This window comes from Phyllobates terribilis, unplaced genomic scaffold, assembly GCF_046119375.1.
Source record: "Phyllobates terribilis strain yellow unplaced genomic scaffold, ASM4611937v1 Scaffold_4__5_contigs__length_816908805, whole genome shotgun sequence".
NCBI lineage: Eukaryota > Metazoa > Chordata > Amphibia > Anura > Dendrobatidae > Phyllobates > Phyllobates terribilis.
In genome coordinates, this window is record NW_027362764.1 from 681,170,927 (window position 1) to 681,186,888 (window position 15,962).

Consider the following 15,962-nt stretch of genomic DNA (forward strand, 5'->3'; position numbering starts at 1 on the left):
CAGAAAATGTAAACATTTTTTTCCTTAGCAATATATATTTAATGAAGCAATACTCTTGTATTAGACATTACTTTATTAAATATTAATGTGTTTTCTCAATTGAGATATTGAACTCAAATAAAATCAAATGAGAATTAAAAAATTAAAAAATAGAAAAATAAGAAGTATAAAGTAAGAATAAAATTTTAAAAATGAAAAATAAAATTAAGAGTAAAAATAAGAATAAAAATAAGGCCTTTAAATTTTAATAACAAATGCAGAGTAATTATATTCTCCATAAAAAATACCATTATAGCTCCATTATCTGGATGATTTCATATTTGTCATAACCTTGTACCACCAAAAAATATTAAATTATGCAACTTTGCATGTAATACCCTTCTTAATTATACCATAGTACCTTATTATTATTTCTTCTTTATTAAAATGTGTGGAAAATAAGTATTGATCAAAAGTGATTATGTAATCAGGATCAAAAACACATTTTCCCCCTTAATACCAGAAATATTATTTTATAAAATTTATGTATATATCAGAACCAAATTAAAAATAATTTTTCTTCTAGAAATATTGTGCATAAATTTCATATCGATGAGTAGCATAGATTTGACTAAAGAGAGGTGTGTACCTATTTAGGTAACCATTAAAAATAATATTATAGTTATTCAAGAATATTATCATGTGGAAAATTATTCTAAATATAAATTTGCTTTGTAAACCATTTTGATGTGTGGTTGCCCTTATCCACTATTAGTTAAATCAAGAAATAATAATTATTAAAGAAATATAGAAATATATATATGTAGATACAGTAATACCTAATTATGTATTATAATTTCCTCAGAATTAAATATATTTTTGTACCTTCACATAAAGAAACATTTTTTTTTTTCAAACATACAAACATACGAGGCCTCTGTCACATCAATCACACTTAGCAGCTGCTGATTTACTCATCTGTCACCTTCACTCTGACATTCACAGATCTGTTCAACTCAAACATTCCACATATGAAGTTTTATATATATATATATATATATATATATATATATTTAACCCAAAATTGTTGTATCCCAATTTATTAATGCGCATTGCCATATCAATTGAATATCTTTATATTTATATACTGGATTTTGGCTGTTGGAGCTGAAAAAAGGACATCGGTAAACCAGGGGAGGAGTCCTGAGGAGATAATTTGCATATTCCCACTGCATTTTGGGGTAAGTGAAGAGTCTCCGTGAGCTCAAAGAACACTGGATTTTGGCTGTTGGAGCTGAAAAGAGGACATCGGTAGACCAGGGGAGGAGTCATGAGGAGATAATTTGCATATTCCCACTGCATTTTGGGGTAAGTGAAGAGTTTACGCAAGCTCAAAGAACCCTGGATTTTGGCTGTTGGAGCTGAAAAGAGGACATCGGTAAACCAGGGGAGGAGTCCTGAGGAGATAATTTGCATATTCCCACTGCATTTTGGGGTAAGTGAAGAGTCTCCGCGAGCTCAAAGAACACTGGATTTTGGCTGTTATAGCTGAAAAGAGGACATCGGTAAACCAGGGGAGGAGTCCTGAGGAGATAATTTGCATATTCCCACTGCATTTTGGGGTAAGTGAAGAGTCTCCGTGAGCTCAAAGAACACTGGATTTTGGCTGTTGGAGCTGAAAAGAGGACATCGGTAAACCAGGGGAGGAGTCCTGAGGAGATAATTTGCATATTCCCACTGCATTTTGGGGTAATTGAAGAGTCTCCGCAAGCTCAAAGAACACTGGATTTTGGCTGTTGGAGCTGAAAAGAGGACATCGGTAAACCAGGGGAGGAGTCCTGAGGAGATAATTTGCATATTCCCACTGCATTTTGGGGTAAGTGAAGAGTCTCCGCGAGCTCAAAGAACGCTGGATTTTGGCTGTTGGAGCTGAAAAGAGGACATCGGTAAACCAGGGGAGGAGTACTGAGGAGATAATTTGCATATTCCCACTGCATTTTGGGGTAAGTGAAGAGTCTCCGCGAGCTCAAAGAACACTGGATTTTGGCTGTTGGAGCTGAAAAGAGGACATCCTGCTACATGTTCACAGACTTGCCAGTGGAAAAGCCAAACTTCACATGCCAGAAATGCAAGCTTGTGTCCCTGTTGGAGGAGAAGTTGCGAAATCTAGAAGAGAGGTTAACTACCTTGAAAATCATTAAGGAAGGTGAAGAGTTCTTAGACAGAGCAGAATTATCTCTTCATGATTCAGAAAGAGAAGAAATTTGAACTGCACCTGACGAAACAGAGGAATGGAAGCATGTGACCCACAGAAGCAGGAGGATCGAGAGGCAGTCAGCACCCATACTGCTCAGGAACCAGTACCAGCCTCTCACGCAGGAGAACCATGAAGAAATACAGCAAAATAAGACTTTGCCAGCAATGAATAACCTTGTAAGCCCTCAGAATCCTCCTGGATGGGAAAAGAAGAATGTTGTGAAGAAAAAACGGAGAGTGGTGGTCATGGGGGATTCCCTGTTAAGAGGAAAAGAGGCCGCTATCTGCAGACCAGACATAACCTCAAGAGAAATGTGCTGTCTTCCAGGAGCAAAAATTAAAGATGTGTCTGACAGGATATCAAGACTATTCAGACCTACAGATCACTACCCATTCCTGCTAATACATGTGGGGACAAATGACACCGCAAGATAGGACCTGGAAACCATCTGCAGTAACTTTGAAGACTTAGGCAAGAAAGTGAAAGAATTGGGAGCACAGGTGGTCTTCTCATCCATCCTCCCAGTGGATGGCCATGGAACAATGAGGTGGAATAAGATTCTACAGGTGAACAACTGGCTACGTCGATGGCGCCGTCAACAAGGATTTGGATTTCTGGATCACGGAATGAATTACCTATACGATGGACTACTTGCTAGAGATGGGGTGCACCTTACGAAGACTGGAAAACATGTATTTGGAAGTCGCCTTGCTACACTCATCAGAAGAGCTTTAAACTAGAACAATGTGGGAAGGGAAGCAAAAGGCCAGAAAAAGCCATACAGCTGACAAATACTATTGAGATCTCTGCTACTGGAAGTGGAAAGGAAGAACAAAGACAAAACAATTTAAATAATAAAAATATGGGAGGAAGAGAAACCAATCACAAACTAAAATGTTTTTATACAAATGCACAAAGCATGGGCAACAAACAAGGAGAATTGGAACTACTAACGCAGGAAAAGGAATATGATGTCATTGGAATCACTGAAACTTGGTGGGACGATACACATGATTGGAATAAAAGGCTAAAAGGATACAACTTATTTGCAAGAAACAGACTTGATAAACGAGGAGGAGGTGTTGCATTGTATGTTAGAAAAGCGTATATCTGCACAGAGATTGAAGCTTCAGAGACTGGGAGTTCTGTGGAAACTGTTTGGGTAAGAATACAAGGAGAGAACAACGGAAAGGACACCATTGTAGGCATTTACTACAGGCCACCTGGGCAAGCTGAAGATATGGATGAACTCTTTATGTATCAAATGACCAAGTTCTCCAAAAAATATGACGTAGTGGTCATGGGAGATTTCAACTATCCAGACATTTGTTGGGAATCTCTCTCAAGTAAAACTAACAGGTCAAGCAAATTCTTATCCTCTCTTGCTGACAACTTTATCTTCCAAAAGGTAGGGGAGAAAACAAGGGGATCTGCTACTTTGGATCTAATCCTTATAAACAGGGAGGAAATGGTTGAGGAGGTAAAGGTGGCTGGGACCCTAGGAGGCAGCGATCATGCTATTATAGAATTTTGGATAACTAGAGGAGGAAGACATGTGAAGACTCAAACTTCAAGGTTAGATTTTAGAAAGGCAGATTTTAAGAGACTCAGAAAGAGAATAGGAGGGATCCAATGGCTGGATGTCCTTAAGGACAAAAATGTCCAGGAAGGATGGGAAATTTTTAAAAATGAGATTCTCAAAGCACAATCGTTAACAATCCCGAAAAGTAGGAAGAATGGGAAGCATTTAAGGAAACCAGGATGGATGAACACAGAACTTAAACACATGCTAAAAAGAAAGAAAGAAATGTTTATTAAATGGAAAGAGGGAGGCATATCTAAAGAAGATTATAATGCAGTCTGCAGATCCTGCAGGGCACGTATCAGGTTAGCTAAAGCAGACAATGAATTAAGGCTTGCAAGAGATGTCAAAAGCAATAAAAAAGGATTTTGGGGGTATGTCAAAAGTAAAAGAAAAGTCAAAGATGCTATAGGATTTTTACAGGATGAAAATGGAGAAATGGGAAGAGAGGATGTTGAGAAGGCCGAACGTTTTAATTCTTATTTTGCATCTGTTTTCTCTCAGAAAGAAAATGTAACATCAACTGATCTCCACTGTCCTTTTAAAGGAATAGAGGAATCCAAGATATCTGTAAACAGAAAGATTGTGAGGGAATATTTAGCTAACATAAATGAGTTCAAGTCTCCAGGTCCAGATGAATTACACCCCAGAGTACTGAAGGAGATCGTAGAAGAAATTTTAGAACCACTCTCCATAATCTTTGAAAATTCTTGGAGAACAGGAGAAGTCCCAGAAGACTGGAGAAGAGCAAATGTTGTTCCTATCTTCAAAAAGGGGAAGAAGGTGGACCCAGGGAACTATAGGCCGGTGAGTCTGACTTCTATACCAGGAAAGATCTTTGAACAAATTATTAAACAACATGTATGTAAGTACATGGATAAGAATGAAGTGATTAACCAGAGTCAGCATGGGTTTGTAACTAACAAGTCATGTCAGACTAACTTAATTTCCTTCTATGACAGAATCACTGACTGGGTGGATCAGGGAAATGCTGTAGATATAGTATATCTTGACTTCAGCAAAGCATTTGACAAAGTATCTCACACCATCCTTATTGAAAAAATGACCAAGTATGCAATGGACCAGGCAACTGTTAGGTGGATTCATAACTGGCTTAGTGATCGGACTCAAAGGGTGGTTGTAAATGGCTTCACATCCAGCTGGATGAATGTCTCAAGTGGGGTACCACAGGGCTCCGTCCTGGGACCTGTATTGTTCAACATCTTTATCAATGATTTAGATGAAGGAATTGAGGGTAAACTGATTAAATTTGCTGATAACACAAAGCTAGGAGGGATAGCTAATACTAGAGAAGAGAGAGAGAGGATTCAAAAAGACCTAAATAAACTGGAGCAGTGGGCAGCAACCAACAGAATGGTTTTTAACAGGGAAAAATGCAAAGTACTACATCTGGGCAATAAAAATGAAAAAAGCATATACAGAATGGGAGGAATAGAGCTAAGCAACAGTACATGTGAAAAAGACTTAGGTATACTAATAGATCATAGACTGAACATGAGTCAACACTGTGATGCAGCAGCAAAAAAGGCAAATACAATTCTGGGATGTATTAACAGAAGCATACAGTCTAGATCACGTGAAGTCATTATCGGTCTTTACTACTCTTTGGTCAGACCTCATCTGGAATACTGTGTACAGTTTTGGGCACCACATTTTAAAAAAACATAGACAAACTGGAGCAAGTTCAGAGAAGAGCGACCAGAATGGTGACTGGTCTGCAAACCATGTAGTATGAGGAACGGTTGCAAGATTTGGGAATGTTTAGCTTGAAAAAAAGAAGACTGAGAGGAGACTTAATAGCTGTCTACAAATATGTCAAGGGCTGTCACATTGTAGAAGGATGATCTTTATTCTCATTTGCACAAGGAAAGACTAGAAGCAATGGGATGAAACTAAATGGGAGGAGACACAGATTAGATATTAGAAAAAACTTTTTGACAGTTAGGGTGATTAATGAGTGGAACAGGCTGCCACGAGAGGTGGTGAGTTCCCCTTCAATGGACGTCTTCAAACAGAGGCTGGACAGACATCTGTCTGAGATGATCTAGTGAATCCTGCTTTGAGCAGGGGGTTGGACCAGATGACCCAGGAGGTCCCTTCCAACTCTACCATTCTATGATTCTATGATTCTATTTCTTTGAATATTCCCCAAGTACATATTATATAATATGAGAGTAAGTCACGGGAATTTCAGACACTTGAAAAAACTCTTGTCTTAGATTTTTTTTTCACTGACTGCCCGGTCTTAAGTTACATCAGTTGAAAATAGAATGAATGGGATCCTATACTATTAGCTCAAAGTTCAAAGGCCGCAGCTGTCACACGTCATGCTGTAAAGCTACTTTAATTTGCACGAACACTTCATGCACAGAAAATATTAGCAACACAAAAGAATTAATAAGTATTACATATATATTATAGTTCAACTAGATATATTGTTATTATTTTAAAATGTTATACACATAAAATCATGCAATTTTTTCACTTCCTGTGTGAATAAAGAAATAAATCCATTTTAGAGTTCTTTGATCAAATCCTGCTTTGGAATGAAAACTCTAAGGAAATATAAGAAAATAAAATTAAATATCAAATTCATACAGAAACAGAATTATTTAAATATCTTATACATATATTGGTTGGTTCTAATGTAATTCAAAATATTGCTACTTAAATTTATATATATGAAGTTCTAATTTATTAATTAATATATATATATATATTTTATAAACGTATATATAAATACAATTATACGCAATCTCTACTTAGACAAGTGTATGTATATAAATATATATATATATATATATATATATATATATATGAACTATTAGAAACTATGTATCTACAATTTTACTGTATAAGATTATAAATAAATATTGAGACATTGTATTACATTTTGATACAACATTATAATTACCGTTTTTCCTTAGCCACTCCCTAAACCAAATCTTCTGTCTCTCTCAAATATCTCCAGGAACGCCCTATTTAGGAAAGACATTTTTCTATCCTTCAAAACCTCAGAGAACTGCCTGTTCTTCTGTCCACATTCCATGACGTCACTGTGAGTTGGTCGTCTCACCTGTCTCTGTCCATCAGTTTCAGCCATTTTCCTTTTTAGAGAATCACAGTTCTGACTGAGAATTAACTCATTCTGTGGAGAGATGGATCTTTGCACTGGCTGATATGGCTTATAACATATATGAAATCTTCTGCGTATTTGATAGAGTTCACTATGGGGATGACTCAGTCTAGGAGAGTTTGATATTGGCTTTTGGTAAGATTTTACCTTTCCTGGTTTTATAAATTTAGCTTGATTTATTTTCTTTTCACGATTCTCATGTTTTCTAACAAAATCCAGCATCTGCGCACATTCAAATAATGAATTTTTTTGTGATGCCATAACTTGGGAAACTGAATTTAGGAATTTGAATTTTTGTACAAAAGTTGTTATCATATGTTGTACTTTTCCATTTTTGATGAGAGCTTTGTACAACCGTTCAAATATGGACATGAATGTATATGTACATTCCTTCCTACCAATCCTTAGTTTCTGCAGATCTTCTATGTTGGGAAAATCCTTTGTGACACAATAAATCAAATATCTTAATCTGTCCGAATCATTTTCCCATCCATTAGGAGAGTCATTTTCACAGGGCATTAAATGTAAACGTCTGGACAATGTCACAGGAATCCATATTTTAAATAATTGATTCCTCTCCTCATTGGATAAATCAAACTTATCAGAGAAGCTCTCAAATGTCTCTGAATTTCTACAGGCATGGATTTTGACATCATATTTTGGCATGATTTTGTATAATTTCAGCAAATTTTTCCTCATTTTAATTTGGAGTTGAGCCTGGGTAATTCCAGAATTCTCTGATATTTTTAGTGGCTCTTGTACGTCCGTTCCTCCTACGTCACTCACGTCTCCTCCCACATCACCTAGTATGTCGGTTTCTCGTATGTCAGTCATGTCTCCTCCCATGTCAGGTTTCTGTATGTCCGTCTCTTGGTCAGACCCAAGGTCACCTTCAGTTACAGACACGTGTCTTACTTCTTGTTCATTTTCCACATTACAGTCAGAATCAGTATCACCGTCTGACACTTCTACACTATTTTCCTGCTTAGAAATCTCTAACACAAGACTATGAAAAAAATCTACCAAATGTAGAATATTTCTCAATTTCTGTTTGTCTCTATTTACCAATTTAGAAGTTAACTGTAAATTCTGCAATTCACATTCTTTGTATAAACTGAGCCACAAAACTTCTATGTCATCTCCTACATTAACTTTGAAATTAATATTACTTTGTTTAGCAAAAGAAGAAATTATATCCATATTTTGCTTACCTTAAGATTCCTTGGCTTCTCTTTATCAGCACGTCCTGTCTTCAGTTCGTCTGATTCTTTTCCTGTGTGATTCTGTTCCTTGTTAGTACCTCTGCTTCCGGTCTTTCCTCAGTCTGTAGGTCCTTTCTGCTTCTCGTGACAAACTAGTGAATTTACTGACACGTGAACAACAGCTGTTCAGCTCGTCAGGACTCCCCCCTTGTTCACGGAAGAAATTCACTTACTTAATTTAAAAAACAAAAAAACAGGACTGGCTGGCTCACCATTGTAAAATAATACTCTTCCTGTATTATTTTTTTCTACTGAGTACTTCTCAAAGTATCAATATCACAATATTCTTATAAAAAAATGTATCTATTTATTCTTGGATTGTCCATTAAAAAGAATCAGATTGCAGCAGGTACATACAATAATTAGTTATAAAGTAATTGTCCATTTGTCCATAATTAGCTTAATTGTTGAGATTCACCCATCTTTCCTTGGATCCTGGCTGGTAAATCATGTCTTTGTCCAGCATGTGTCCAGGCCTACATGTCATCTGCTTCTCAGCATGAAGATTCTGTGTCTTGTGGGGTGGGCAGAGCAAGAGAGCCCCCCCTTTCTGTACCATGGGCTTTTATAGCCAGTCGTATGGACACCTGTTCTACATATGGTAGTGAACCAAAAATACACACACAAATAGCGCATGTCAACTAGACACGATGGCTGAGGCATAGAACTCAGAAAAATGATTATCGATTAACATTCCAAATGAATTTCCATAATTAACCATTTAACAGAGACCGCCTGGGAATGCCAGGTGATGTAGGCTTTTGCTTTTTCCTTCCTTCCACCAGCAGGGGGCACTCTCTTCTATGCCTTTTTTCCATTCCCTTTCACAAGTGCACACATTCATTCTCTTTTCTTTTTTTCATTTGCTTTCTCTCTTGCGCTATTTCATCTCTGCAAAATACCAGCATCCTTCTGATCACCGTGGGCCTCCAACATTGTTGCTTCTTTACTTTTAATACTAGGCTCCTTTTCACCAGGACCGGCGTCTCCCGCGTGGCTGGAGGCAACAACCGTTAACCCCAAGCAGAAGACCTTTGCAGGCAACACGACCCTCAACCCTGAAGAGCAGCTCAAAGTCACTGGCAACCATCTCACCCTCTTCCTTCATTCACCCCTGGACGTCTCGCTCCGCCCCCAAGTTACGGGTCCAGCTTGCTCTTTCTGTCACATTACCGCGATGAAGGGTTTAGCCTGCATGAGACCCTGCGCCGAGCCATTTTTGAAGACACCTGATGCGGCGGGTGAATCACTGCTAAACAAACCACACCTGTAGGGACGGCACAGCCTTTGCATGGACCCTTTGGAGCCCGCCCCGTCACCGCCAGATTGCTCGCCATCAAGCGATCCTGAGAAAGGCTGGCCTGGCGATGGATCGAGCAGCGTCTACTGGCCATACCACATTGGATACGCCCGACCTCATCTAATCTCGGAAGCAAAGCAGGGCTGGGCTTGGACAGTACTGGAATGGGAGACTTCCTGGGAACACCGGGTGCTGTAAACCATTTTGATGACGTTTTGCCCTACTGCCTAGCTCGGCTAGCATGGAACGGCGCCATGCCGGACACCGACCTTAAGTAACTTAGATGATGGAAGCCCCAAGTCCTCTGAGCCAGTTGGCAACTAAGTACGCTACCCCGCCGCCCTTCACGCAAGCCTGACACCGAGCTTCTTACCACGGCTAGGAGTGCTTATTGACTCCGCAGCTCGCCGTGTGGAAATGATGGCGTTAAAAGCACCCCGGGGCCGTGAATGGGACAGGCTTTCAGCAGGTGCCCAGGGAAGGTTTTGGATGCCGGCCGCCTAGCGAGGGCCAGCAGAAGTAACATGTTTCTCTGCAAAGAAGCTTGTGTAACCAAGCCAGACGGCTGCCAAAGAGCTAACCTCAGTGCAAGGAAGGCAAGGAAGGTGCGGAAGGAATTGGGGAGGGGGGGTGATTCCTGCTAGGGCCCTAAAATCATAAAACAGGCAGGAGAGTCTGACGCATGGTGACGGAGAGGTTGTAGGGGCAGTTAGGGGGTGTTGTCACGTGCGAGCACGTGTGCATGCTGGCTTGTGTGTGAGAGTGCGCTTCCTAGGTGTGCTGCGCTGCAGACAGTCAAAGGGATTGTTCCCATTCATTAAAAGTTAATCCCCGCTGCAGGCTATTAGAAAGCAACTAACCGCGCTCTACTCACCCTACCCGGGTCTACCGGTGAGTCTCGTCTCTGCTCCCAGCCTGTGGCATTGGCCGTGAAGCTGACGTTCCGTCGACAGCGCTGCAGCCGATCAGTGAGCTCAGCGGCTCTGAGTGGGGCCTTCTGTCTACAAGACCTTTTATGGAAGCCAGCAAAAAAATTGAAGAGAAGGGAAAGCACAAAAGGACCTGGTCTTGCTGAACACTGGAAAGGGCATCCGGCAGCCAGCCTTCAAAGTAGAAAAGCAGCAAGTGAGAGGCTTGTCTGTGCCTTCAAAGTAGAAAAGGAGCAAGTGAGAGATCTGTCTCAGGCTGTGGCCACACCACCCTGAACATGCCTGATCTTATCTGATATCAGAAGCTAAGCAGGGCTGGGCCTGGTTAGTATTTAGATGGGAGACCACCTGGTAATACCAGGTGCTATAGGCTTTTGCTTTTTCCTTCCTTCCACCAGCAGGGGGCACTCTCTTCTATGCCTTTTTTCCATTCCCTTTCACAAGTGCACACATTCATTCTCTTTTCTTTTTTTCATTTGCTTTCTCTCTTGCGCTATTTCATCTCTGCAAAATACCAGCATCCTTCTGATCACCGTGGGCCTCCAGCATTGTTGCTTCTTTACTTTTAATACTAGGACCAGCGTCTCCCGCGTGGCTGGAGGCAACCACCGGTAACCCCAAGCAGAAGACCTTTGCAGGCAACACGACCCTCCCCCATGAAGAGCAGCTCAAAGTCACTGGCAACCATCTCACCCTCTTCCTTCATTCACCACTGGACGTCTCGCTCCGCCCCCAAGTTACGGGTCCAGCTTGCTCTTTCTGTCACATTACCGCGATGAAGGGTTTAGCCTGCAGGAGAACCTGCGCCGAGCCATTTTTGAAGACACCTGATGCGGCGGGTGAATCACTGCTAAACAAACCACACCTGTAGGGACGGCACAGCCTTTGCATGGACCCTTCGGAGCCCGCCCCGTCACGGCCAGATTGCTCACCACCAAGCGATCCTGAGAAAGGCTGGCCGGGCGATGAGTCAAGCAGCGTCTACTGGCCATACCACCTTGGATACACCCGATCTCGTCTGATCTCGGAAGCAAAGCAGGGCTGGGCTCAGACAGTACTTGAATGGGAGACCTCCTGGGAACACCGGGTGCTGTAGACCATTTTGATGACGTTTTGCCCTACTGCCCAGCTCGGCTAGCATGGAACGGCGCCTTGCCGGACACCGACCTTAAGTAACTTAGATGATGGAAGCCCCAAGGCCTCTGAGCCAGTTGGCAGCTAAGTACGCTACCCCGCTGCCTTCACGCAGGCCTGACAGCGAGCTCCTTGCCACGACTAGGAGTGCTTATTGACTCCGCAGCTCGCCGTGTGGAAATGATGGCGTTAAAAGCACCCGGGACCGTGAAGGGGCCAGGCTTTCAGCAGGTGCCCAGGGAAGGATTTGGATGCCGGCCGCCTAGCGAGGGCCAGCAGAAGTAACATGTTTCTCTGCAAAGAAGATTGTGTAACCAAGCCAGACGGCTGACAAAGAGCTAACCTCAGGGCAAGGAAGGAATTGGGGAGGGGGGGGTGATTCCTGCTAGGGCCCTGAAATCATAAAACAGGCAGGATAGTCTGACGCATGGTGACGGAGAGGTTGTAGGGGCAGATAGGGGGTGTTTTCACGTGCGAGCACGTGTGCATGCTGGCTTGTGTGTGAGAGTGCGCTTCCTAGGTGTGGCGCGCTGCAGACAGTCAAAGGGATTGTTCCCATTCATTAAAAGTTATTCCCCGGCTGCAGGCTATTAGAAAGCAACTAACTGCGCTCTACTCACCCTACCCGGGTCTACCAGTGAGTCTCGCCTCTGCTCCCGGCCTGTGGCATTGGCCATGAAGCCGACGTTCCGTCGACAGCGCTGCAGCCGATCAGTGAGCTCAGCGGCTCTGAGTGGGGCGTTGTGTCTACAAGACCTTTTAAGGAAGCCAGCAAAAAAGTTGAAGAGAAGGGAAAGCACAAAAGGACCTGGTCTTGCTGAGCACTGGAAAGGGCAGCCGGCAGCCAGACGTCAAAGTAGAAAAGCAGCAAGTGAGATTCTTGTCTCTGCCTAAGGCCACACCACCCTGAACACGCCTGATCAAGTCTGATCTTACAAGCTAAGCAGGGTCAGGCCTGGTTAGTACTTGGATGGGAGACCACCTGGGAATACCAGGTGCTGTAGGCTTTTGCTTTTTCCTTCCTTCCACCAGCAGGGGGCACTCTCTTCTATGCCTTTTTTCCATTCCCTTTTACTAGTGCACACATTCATTCTCTTTTCTTTTTTTCATTTGCTTTCTCTTGCGCTATTTCATCTCTGCAAAATACCAGCATCCTTCTGATCACCGTGGGCCTCCAGCATTGTTGCTTCTTTACTTTTAATACTAGGCTCCTTTTCACCAGGAACAGCGTCTCCCGTGTGGCTGGAGGCAACAACCGGTAACCCCAAGCAGAAGACCTTTGCAGGCAACACGACCCTCCCCCCTGAAGAGCAGCTCAAAGTCACTGGCAACCATCTCACCCTCTTCCTTCATTCACCCCTGGACGTCTCGCTCCGCCCCCAAGTTACGGGTCCAGCTTGCTCGTTCTGTCACATTACCGCGATGAAGGGTTTAGCCTGCAGGAGACCCTGCGCCGAGCCATTTTTGAAGACACCTGATGCGGCGGTTGAATCACTGCTTAACAAACCACACCTGTAGGGACGGCACAGACTTTGCATGGACCCTTCGGAGCCCGCCCCGTCACGGCCAGATTGCTCGCCACCAAGCGATCCTGAGAAAGGCTGGCCGGGCGATGGATCGAGCAGCTTCTACTGGCCATACCACCTTGGATATGCCCGATCTCGTCTGATCTCGGAAGCAAAGCAGGGCTGGGCTCGGACAGTACTTGAATGGGAGACCTCCTGGGAACACCAGGTGCTGTAGACCATTTTGATGACGTTTTGCCCTACTGCCCAGCTCGGCTAGCATGGAACGGCACCTTGCCGGACACCGACCTTAAGTAACTTAGATGATGGAAGCCCCAAGGCCTCTGAGCCAGTTGGCAGCTAAGTACGCTACTACGCAGGCCTGACACCGAGCTCCTTTCCACGGCTAGGAGTGCCCATTGACACCGCAGCTCGCCGTGTGGAAATGATGGCGTTAAAAGCACCCAGGGCCGTGAAGGGGCCAGGCTTACAGCAGGTGCCCAGGGAAGGTTTTGGATGCCGGCCGCCTAGCGAGGGCCAGCAGAAGTAACATGTTTCTCTGCAAAGAAGCTTGTGTAACCAAGCCAGACGGCTGACAAAGAGCTAACCTCAGTGCAAGGAAGGCAAGGAAGATGTGGACGGAATTGGGGAGGGGGGGGTGATTCCTGCTAGGGCCCTGAAATCATAAAACAGGCAGGAGAGTCTGACGCATGGTGACGGAGAGGTTGTAGGTGCAGATAGGGGGTGTTGTCAGGTGCGAGCACGTGTGCATGCTGGCTTGTGTGTGAGAGTGCGCTTCCTAGGTGTGGCGTGCTGCAGACAGTCAAAGGGATTGTTCCCTTTCATTAAAAGTTAATCCCCGGCTGCAGCCTATTAGAAAGCAACTAACCGCGCTCTACTCACCCTACCCGGGTCTACCGGTGAGTCTCGCCTCTGCTCCCGGCCTGTGGCATTGGCCGTGAAGCTGACGTTCCGTCGACAGCGCTGCAGCCGATCAGTGAGCTCAGCGGCTCTGAGTGGGGCGTTGAGTCTACAAGACCTTTTAAGGAAGCCAGCAAAAAAATTGAAGAAAAGGGAAAGCACAAAAGGACCTGGTCTTGCTGAGCACTGGAAAGAGCAGCCGGCAGCCAGACGTCAAAGTAGAAAAGCAGCAAGTGAGAGGCTTGTCTGTGCCTTCAAAGTAGAAAAGCAGCAAGTGAGAGGCTTGTCTGCGCCTTCAAAGTAGAAAAGCAGCAAGTGAGAGGCTTGCATGTGCCTACGGCCAAACCACTCTGTACATGCCCGACCTTGTCTAATCTTGGAAGCTAAGCAGGGTTGGGCCTGGTTAGTACTTGGATGGGAGACTGCCTGGGAATGCCAGGTGCTCTAGGCTTTTGCTTTTTCTTTCCTTCCACCAGCAGGGGGCACTCTCTTCTATGCCTTTTTTCCATTCCGTTTCAAAAGTGCACACATTCATTCTCTTTTCTTTTTTTCATTTGCTTTATCTCTTGCGCTATTTCATCTCTGCAAAATACCAGCATCCTTCTGATCACCGTGGGCCTCCAGCATTGTTGCTTATTTACTTTTAATACTAGGCTCCTTTTCACCAGGACCAGCGTCTCCCGCGTGGCTGGAGGCAACCACCGGTAACCCCAAGCAGAAGACTTTGCAGGCAACACGACCCTCCCCCCTGAAGAGCAGCTCAAAGTCACTGGCAACCATCTCACCCTCTTCCTTCATTCACCTCTGGACGTCTCGCTCAGCCCCCAAGTTACGGGTCCAGCTTGCTCTTTCTGTCACATTACCGCGATGAAGGGTTTAGCCTGCAGGAGACCCTGCGCCGAGACATTTTTGAAGACAACTGATGCGGCGGGTGAATCACTGCTAAACAAACCACACCTGTATGGACGGCACAGCCTTTGCATGGACCCTTCGGAGCCTGCCCCGTCACGGCCAGATTGCTCGCCAACAAGCGATCCTGAGAAAGGCTGGCCGGGCGATGGATCGAGCAGCGTCTACTGGCCATACCACCTTGGATACGCCCGATCTCGTCTGATCTCGGATGCAGGGCTGGGCTCGGACAGTACTTGGATGGGAGACCTCGTGGGAACACAGGGTGCTGTAGACTATTTTGATGTCGTTTTGCCCTACTGCCCAGCTCGGCTAGCATGGAACGGCGCCTTGCCGGACACCGACCTTAAGTAACTTAGATGATGGAAGCCCCAAGGCCTCTGAGCCAGTTGGCAGCTAAGTACGCTACCCCGCCGCCTTCACGCAGGACTGACACCGAGCTCCTTGCCACGGCTAGGAGTGCTTATTGACTCCGCAGCTCGCCGTGTGGAAATGATGGCGTTAAAAGCACCCGGGGCCGTGAAGGGGCCAGGCTTTCAGCAGGTGCCCAGGGAAGGTTTTGGATGCCGGCCGCCTAGCGAGGGCCAGCAGAAGTAACATGTTTCTCTGCAAAGAAGCTTGTGTAACCAAGCCAGACGGCTGACAAAGAGCTAACCTCAGTGCAAGGAAGGCAAGGAAGGTGAGGAAGGAATTGGGGAGGGGGGGTTGTGATTCCTGCTAGGGCCCTGAAATCATAAAACAGGCAGGAGAGTCTGACGCATGGTGACGGAGAGGTTGTAGGGGCAGAGAGGGGGTGTTGTCACGTGCGAGCACGTGTGCATGCTGGCTTGTGTGTGAGAGTGCGCTTCCTAGGTGTGGCGCGCTGCAGACAGTCAAAGGGATTGTTCCCTTTCATTAACAGTTAATCCCCGGCTGCAGGCTATTAGAAAGCAACTAACCACGCTCTACTCAACCTACCCGGGTCTACTGGTGAGTCTCGCCTCTGCTCCCGGCCTGTGGCATTGGCCGTGAAGATGACGTTCCGTCG

The 15,962-nt window shown here is 44.5% G+C and overlaps 7 pseudogenes; all 7 read left to right on the forward strand.

Annotated features, from left to right (window-relative positions):
* Positions 1 to 9,618: 9,618 nt before the first annotated feature.
* On the forward strand, positions 9,619 to 9,738 carry LOC141269823 (5S ribosomal RNA; annotated as a pseudogene).
* Positions 9,739 to 10,720: 982 nt separating this feature from the next.
* LOC141268103 (5S ribosomal RNA) lies at positions 10,721 to 10,839 on the forward strand (annotated as a pseudogene).
* Positions 10,840 to 11,445: 606 nt separating this feature from the next.
* On the forward strand, positions 11,446 to 11,565 carry LOC141267318 (5S ribosomal RNA; annotated as a pseudogene).
* Positions 11,566 to 12,488: 923 nt separating this feature from the next.
* Positions 12,489 to 12,607, forward strand: LOC141268573 (5S ribosomal RNA; annotated as a pseudogene).
* A 619-nt stretch (positions 12,608 to 13,226) lies between these two features.
* On the forward strand, positions 13,227 to 13,346 carry LOC141267525 (5S ribosomal RNA; annotated as a pseudogene).
* Positions 13,347 to 14,358: 1,012 nt separating this feature from the next.
* Positions 14,359 to 14,477, forward strand: LOC141269696 (5S ribosomal RNA; annotated as a pseudogene).
* A 620-nt stretch (positions 14,478 to 15,097) lies between these two features.
* LOC141270253 (5S ribosomal RNA) lies at positions 15,098 to 15,212 on the forward strand (annotated as a pseudogene).
* Positions 15,213 to 15,962: the final 750 nt, after the last annotated feature.